The 7,500-nt window shown below is 41.5% G+C and overlaps 1 pseudogene; it reads left to right on the forward strand.

Annotated features, from left to right (window-relative positions):
• Positions 1 to 5,952, forward strand: part of LOC129407622 (zinc finger protein 271-like) — a 12,039-nt pseudogene extending 6,087 nt beyond the window's left edge.
• The last annotated feature ends 1,548 nt before the right edge of the window (positions 5,953 to 7,500 follow it).

Raw genomic sequence — 7,500 nt, forward strand, 5'->3', positions numbered from 1 at the left:
GGGAAAAGAAGCCCACAGATGATTTAAAGAAGCTACGAAGAGAAAACTCCACGTTTTCACGGACAGTGTAAACATGTAAACAGTTGGTCAGTGTAGCTCGGAGTTAAGATGAAAACACACATTATTTCATACATTCAACTGAAAAGACTCAGTCTGACTCTATCAAAGCTCATATTTACTTGTAAATCACATAATATCAGCCTCCAACGTGTGCATTTCATTCAGGGAAACATGATCTGCTTTTAACAATCTGTGCATGTTTGTAAAGTGAAGAGTAAATAATCCTGCCTGGACACGTCAGATTTATGATGGACATGAGGCTCGTTTAACAGATCTGTGCAGACACTGGTGTAGATACAACCTGGTGTAGATACGACCTGGTGTAGATACGACCTGGTGTAGATACGACCTGGTGTAGATACGACCTGGTGTAGATACGACCTGGTGTAGATACGACCTGGTGTATATACGACCTGACTGTGTCTGTTCGGTCTGTCACATCTAATGTTATAACAATGAGAAATCTGTTTTACATGAATTTTCTTTTCTCATCTGCAGCCTCCTGTATGAGGACACGACACACTGCAGGGGCCACAGAACTGTTGGCTGACAAGATGCTTGTGATTCATAAAATGGGTCAAATGCAGATGACAAAGTAAAGCCAACACTGAGCTGGAGGTGCTGACCCAGACTCCTGCCAACGATTAGGTATGGGGCATGTTACATTGAAAATTCTACTAATAAGAGCTGCAAATGAATCATGCTCATGTTGAAATTATGATTTTAAATTGTGAAAATATGTATTTTTCAAATGTGTGGGATTCCTCTGTTCATGTAGCTGTTTCAGATATAAACTGCCTTTGAATCTGAATGTACATCAAAGTTTAAGTTCAACGTTAAAATAGTTTATTGTCAATTCTTCATACGAAAAACATATAAAGAATCAAAATTGTTTTTCTCACTTCCTTGTGTATAAATAAATAATAATAAATGTAAATAGTGCGGGGGGAGTCCAGGTGTTCTTTGGGGCTGCAGGTTCTGTCAAACTTATTTTCCTCTAATAGTTTTGTAGTTTTCTTAATGTGTTTGTCATTACAGGTTTTCACTCTGCAGGACAGAACTTTGAATCAATCAGACGCAACAACCAACCTGCTCCTCCAGAAGACGAGAGACACATCAGACTGAGTGGTCCAAGTCCACTGTCCATGTCTCCACTGTCCATGTCTCCACTGTCCATGTCTCCATGTCCTGTTCCATGTCTCCAATGTCCATGTCTCCATGTCTCCACTGTCCATGTCCATGTCTCCAATGTCCATGTCTCCATGTCCATGTCCATGTCCATGTCCATGTCTCCAATGTCCATGTCCATGTCCATGTCTCCAATGTCCATGTCCAGAGTCTCTGAGGAGCAGGTCCAGAGTCTCATATGATCTGAACAAGTGTGTGAGACAGAAATGAAAACATCTGCTCATAAGTGTTTCTGAATGTTTTTCAGTCTGTACTGACATTTGATTTATGGTGAAATGTGCCGTTTATTTGGTGTCTCTTTTGATAGTAACTAATTACATGTACTATAAGAATGTACTATTGTACTGCAGATAAACTGTGGTGTTCCACATGATCATATCTGGCAAAGATAATTTGTTCATTTTTGATTGTCACTTGCTTCAGCAAAAAGGGAACACAATGAGATTTACTGACATACAGCTGTTTGTACTAACTTGTTAATGCAGAGTGTGTGTAATGGGTTTAATATTTGACTTCATATTATGATAAAGTATTTCCAGAAGTTCCTTGGATTGTTTAATAAATCATCTTTTCTCAGGAGAGATTCTTTCTTTCTTTACAAACTGAGTGTATAAATGTAATCCCTGGTCAATATAAAAATCCTTAATAATGATAATATTTAGTAATGCATATCTCATCACAGTTTTTATTTTTATTTTAAGATAATTTAGTCTATTTAAAATGTATCCCTTAAATATAGCCGTTTTGTTTTGCAAAAGTTAAACATACATTTTCGGTTTTGGCCATAAGATTTGGATGCGAATTATTAAAATAATTTGGTCACAAAATCCGACAGTTTGATGACCTGTGCGTCTTTTTACTGATCCGTGTGCGGAATCTGCGCGGAGCGTGTTAGCATTAGCATTAGCGCTAGCAGCGTCCCTCAGTTGCTAGGCGACGGGGGAGCAGCTCCGAGGTCTAGACTTTTCCCATTTCCGCAACGGCCTGGCGTCCGCGGAGGCCAGTTCAAGGGCTGCAGCCTTCGCGGCCGACGAAGGACCAAACCTTCACAGCCTTCGGAGGCTGCAGCCCTTTGAATTGGGACACAGCCACAGTGACCGGGCGGAAGTGACGCTTCACTTTATGCCGGTCACGTGGTTTTTGGTCATCTGACCCAAACCTCGAATCGGGGCTTCACTGGACACGCCCCCTTTTACTCGGTACAAGCCTCTGTGCCTCGGCTTCAAATGACCATCACTAAGAAGAGGACGAAAAGGCTTCATCAAATGAGCACAGAAACATTTCCAAGTTGTGTGAAGTTCTCCTGATTTCAACAAAAAGACGACTTCCTTTTGGTGAGTACCTTTTAAGATCTGACCTCCCTGTAAGACTGTAGAGCTTCAGACGAGTCCTCACCGACCCGACTCACACTGGACCTGGAGGTGAGACGCACGGGGACGTTTCATTCTACAAGGCAGGACCCTGGATCTTTAACTGTTATAAACGATGTGTTAACGCCGCTCGCACGTCCCGTTTATGGCTCTGGAAATGTCTATAAACCATGTTTTTGTTGATTCATGTGGAGTTGTCAGGGAATTAACCCAAAGACTCCCTAAACCCTAAACCCTAACAAGCCAGAGACGACACCCCACAGCCCTTTTATTGTTAAGCGTCACACAACGGCCTTGACATGGTTATACGACATGTTTTTCACTTGTTATGTCTGACTAACAGACAGTGTTGGGAAGGTCACTTTTAAAATGTAATCCCCTACAGATTACAGATTACAGATTACATACACCAAAATGTAGTTTGTAACGTAAATCCATTAAGGTACTTAAAGTGAGTAATGTAATCTGAATACTTTGGATACTTGATTTGCTGCAGAGAAACAAAGACGAGGAAATCGTAACAGAAGAAGTTTTGGTTTAGTCCTGGTTTAGTCCTGGTTTAGACCTGGTTTAGTCCTGGTTTAGTCCTGGTTTAGAATGTCAAATAATAGTGACAAAATAAATAAAGTGATCATACATGAGTGAAATGAGTAAAATAAAGAGCTGTGTTAAACCTGCACATGTAAAATCTGCACTCGTCTGATCTCTGAAAAGCTAAAACATGAACTATCTCCTACGATATACACACTGAACAGACTCACCATCATTATCACCTCCTCTGTCACAAAAAGAACACACATAATCCACTGAGTCGTGTCCTTTAGTCCCACAGAAGCTGAATCGCATCAGCGGCACAAGGAGCGAGTTGTTTTTATCAGCGCTAACAGTTTATGCTAATTAGCCCTGCGGTTTTAAGTTTCGTTTCTGTAAAACGTAAACAAATGTGATCAAAGTTGAATGATCTGATCAAACGGGCTGATGTGTCTATAGTGTTTATGGTTTAGATGTTGTAAAGTTGAGTTTATTTATGCAGAAGATTTAATGAAGAATCTGTTGGGTTTGATGTGTGCAGTGGATTGTGGGATATCGTACCGCTGGTTAAACCTCCCGAACTTCCTCTGCTTCCTCTTTTCCTGGTTTATTAAATTGATTTAAGTTCATTTTTGCATTAGAGCATTTGTAAGATTATGTGAAGAAACCGGGATACTCCATTTGATCATGTCACAGGGACATGAGTGTCCCGGTTTCTCCACGCGCATGTAAACACAGTATCCCGAATCCTGACATAACCGGGACACTGATGTGCATGAAAACACACTCATTCTTACATATGATTTACTATGTGTGATTTTATGTGTATTTAGTTACAGTTACTTTATTTGAACAGTTTAAAAAGTGATTTTACTTGACACTTTCTTTCCTTTGTTCTGATGCAGAGCTACAAGATCCACCAACAGAATGACCTTCACATGTGACCAGTGTGGAAAAGTGTTGGCAAATGCTTCCAGACTTAAAGTACATTACAGAACTCACACAGGGGAAAGACCGTACGAGTGTGACCAGTGTGGGACAGGATTCAAGACAGTCTGGTGAGCTCAATCGACATATGAGAATCCACACAGGAGAGAAGCCATTATGAATGTGACGTTTGTGAGAAGACATTTTCATATTCAAACAAGCCTAAAATCACATATGCGAGTCCACACCGGAGAGAAACCGTACGAGTGTGACCAGTGTGGGACGAGATTCAAAGACTCTGGTGCTCTCCATCAACACATGAGAATCCACACAGGAGAGAAGCCATTTCAATGTGACATTTGTGAGAAGACATTTTCACGGTCAAGCCACCTAAAATCACATATGAGAATCCACACAGGAGAGAAACCATATGAATGTGACGTTTGTAAGAAGACATTTTCACAGTCAAACAGCCTAAAATCACATATGAGAGTCCACACTGGAGAGAAACCGTACGAGTGTGACCAATGTGGGACGGGATTCAAAGACTCTAGACATCTACATCGACATATGAGAGTCCACACAGGAGAGAAACCATTTGAATGTGACGTTTGTGAGAAGACATTTTCACTGTCAAGCTCCCTAAAATCACATATGAGAGTCCACACTGGAGAGAAGCCATTTGAATGTGACGTTTGTGAGAAGACATTTTCACAGTCAAACAGCCTAAAATCACATATGAGAGTCCACACTGGAGAGAAACCGTACGAGTGTGACCAGTGTGGGAGAATTTCAAAGACTCATCTCCATCGACACATGAGAGTCCACACAGGGTTGAGAAGCACACAGATCACATTTGTGAAGAAGACATGAAGTGACAAATCACATATGAGAGTCCACACTGGAGAGAAGCCATTTGAATGTGACGTTTGTGAGAAGACATTTTTGGAGTCAAACAAACTAAAATCACATATGAGAATCCACACTGGAGAGAAACCGTACAAGTGTGGCCAGTGTGGGATCCAATTTAGAGACTCTAGTACCCTCCATCGACATATGAGAATCCACACATCAGAGAAGCCGTTTGAATGTGATGTTTGTGAGAATGAAATTTTCACGGTCAAGCCACCTAAAATCACATATGAGAGTCCACACTGGAGAGAAACCGTACGAGTGTGACCAGTGTGGGACGAGATTCCAACAATCTGGTGAGCTCCATCAACATATGAGAGTCCACACTGGAGAGAAACCATATGAATGTGACATTTGTGAGAAGACATTTTCACAGTCAGGCAACCTAAAATCACATATGAGAGTCCACACTGGAGAGAAACCATTTCAATGTGATGTTTGTGAGAAGACATTTTCACAGTCAGGCAACCTAAAACGACATATGAGAGTCCACACTGGAGAAAAACCATACAGATGTGACCAGTGTGAGAAAACTTTCTCTCACTCTTCCAGTCTCAATACACACATGAAAGTTCACTTCTGGCACAGACTATACGAGTGTGACCAGTGTGAAAAGTTCTTCAGAACATCCCAGGAACTGTCCAGTCACTACCGAACGCACACAGGAGACGAACCAGACGACTGTGAAGAAAGAGGGAAGGATTTGGGGTCTGTGGGGAAAGGAGAAAGAGCTGCTGAGGCCGGATCAAGTGAGCCTAAAGTCAGACTCAAGAAGCTGGAGATCAGGCTTCAGAGACTCCAGACTGTGGAGTTGGCCGATGTGTAGTGTCAAAAATACAAGTGTTAAATGACACGTTAAGATGTTTTTCTTTGTTGTTTATATTTGATTGTTGTTTTATACTGTTTGCTTCTGTTGTTGTTTGGAGATGGTTTCTGTAGCTCAGTTAAAGTTTCTGTTTCCTGATGCCGCTTGTTTGTTTTAATTCTAAACTCGTCACAAGGGCCATTTGTTCAAAGCGCTGCGTTAGGTTTTGCTCTGGTTTGTTTTCTCTTACAGCCATGTTTCCCAAAGAGGACGTTTGGTGTTTTAGTTCAGTGTTTAGTTCAGTGTGATTCAGTGTGATCCACCGAGGACGTCTCTTTCTCTGAGGTCACCATGTTTCTGCGGACACACAAGTCTGACACTTTCATAAAACTCAGCATTGCAGAAAAGCTTTCTGAAGAGGATTTGATTTGGTTTTATTATCAAATCATTTAAAAACATCTTAAATTTCTTAACCAAGACCAAAGTTAAAAGATGAAAGTGAAATCAAAGTGTTGAACTTTGAATGAGTCAGAATGAGTTTGGGAGAAATGTTTTGGTCAGTGAAGTCTGATTACTGAATGGTGTGTGTGGTGTGTGTTGTGTGTGTTGTGTGTTGTGAGGCGTGTGTGTGTTGTGTGTGTGTATTGTTCTTGGGTCAGGGAAGTAAAAAAAAAACAAGGTGGAAAATGGTATAAAATAAATAAGGTTTAATTAACAGAGACACACTGAAATACACAGACACACTGAAACACACAGAGACACTGAAACACACTGAGACACACAGAGACACACAGACACACAGAGACACAGAGACACACAGAGACACACAGACACACTGAGACACACTGAAACACTGAAATACACAGAGACACACTGAGACACACTGAAACACACTGAGACACACTGAAACACTGAAATACACAGAGACACACTGAAACACACTGAGACACACTGAAACACACTGAGACACACTGACACACACAGAGACACACTGACACAACACACTGACACACTGAGACACACACACTGAGACACACTGACACACACAGAAACACACTGACACACACAGAGACACACTGACACACACAGAGACACACTGACACACACTGACACACACAGAGACACACTGACACACACAGAGACACACTGACACACACAGAGACACACTGACACACACAGAAACACACTGACACACACAGAGAACACACTGACACACACAGAAACACACTGACACAGACACACTGACACACACACGAGACACACTGACACACACAGAGACACACTGACAGACACAGAGACACACTGACACACACAGAGACACACTGACAGACACAGAGACACACTGGAACATATTGAAATACTGAAAATGGTATATAAAAATAAGGACAGAGACACACACACACACAGAGACACACTGACAGACACAGAGACACACTGACACACACAGAGACACACTGACACACACAGAGACACACTGACACACACAGAGAAACACACTGACACACACAGAGACACACAGAGACACACTGACACACACAGAGACACACTGACAGACACAGAGACACACTGACAGACACAGAGACACACTGGAACATATTGAAATACTGAAAATGGTATATAAAATAAATAAGGTTTAATTAACAGAGACACACACAGACACAGATACACACTGAAACACACAGAGACACACTGAAACACAAAATGTGA

The sequence above is a fragment of the Boleophthalmus pectinirostris genome, unplaced genomic scaffold, assembly GCF_026225935.1.
Source record: "Boleophthalmus pectinirostris isolate CB_2022bp ecotype Guang Dong unplaced genomic scaffold, ASM2622593v1 HiC_scaffold_13, whole genome shotgun sequence".
Classification (NCBI taxonomy): Eukaryota; Metazoa; Chordata; class Actinopteri; order Gobiiformes; family Gobiidae; genus Boleophthalmus; species Boleophthalmus pectinirostris.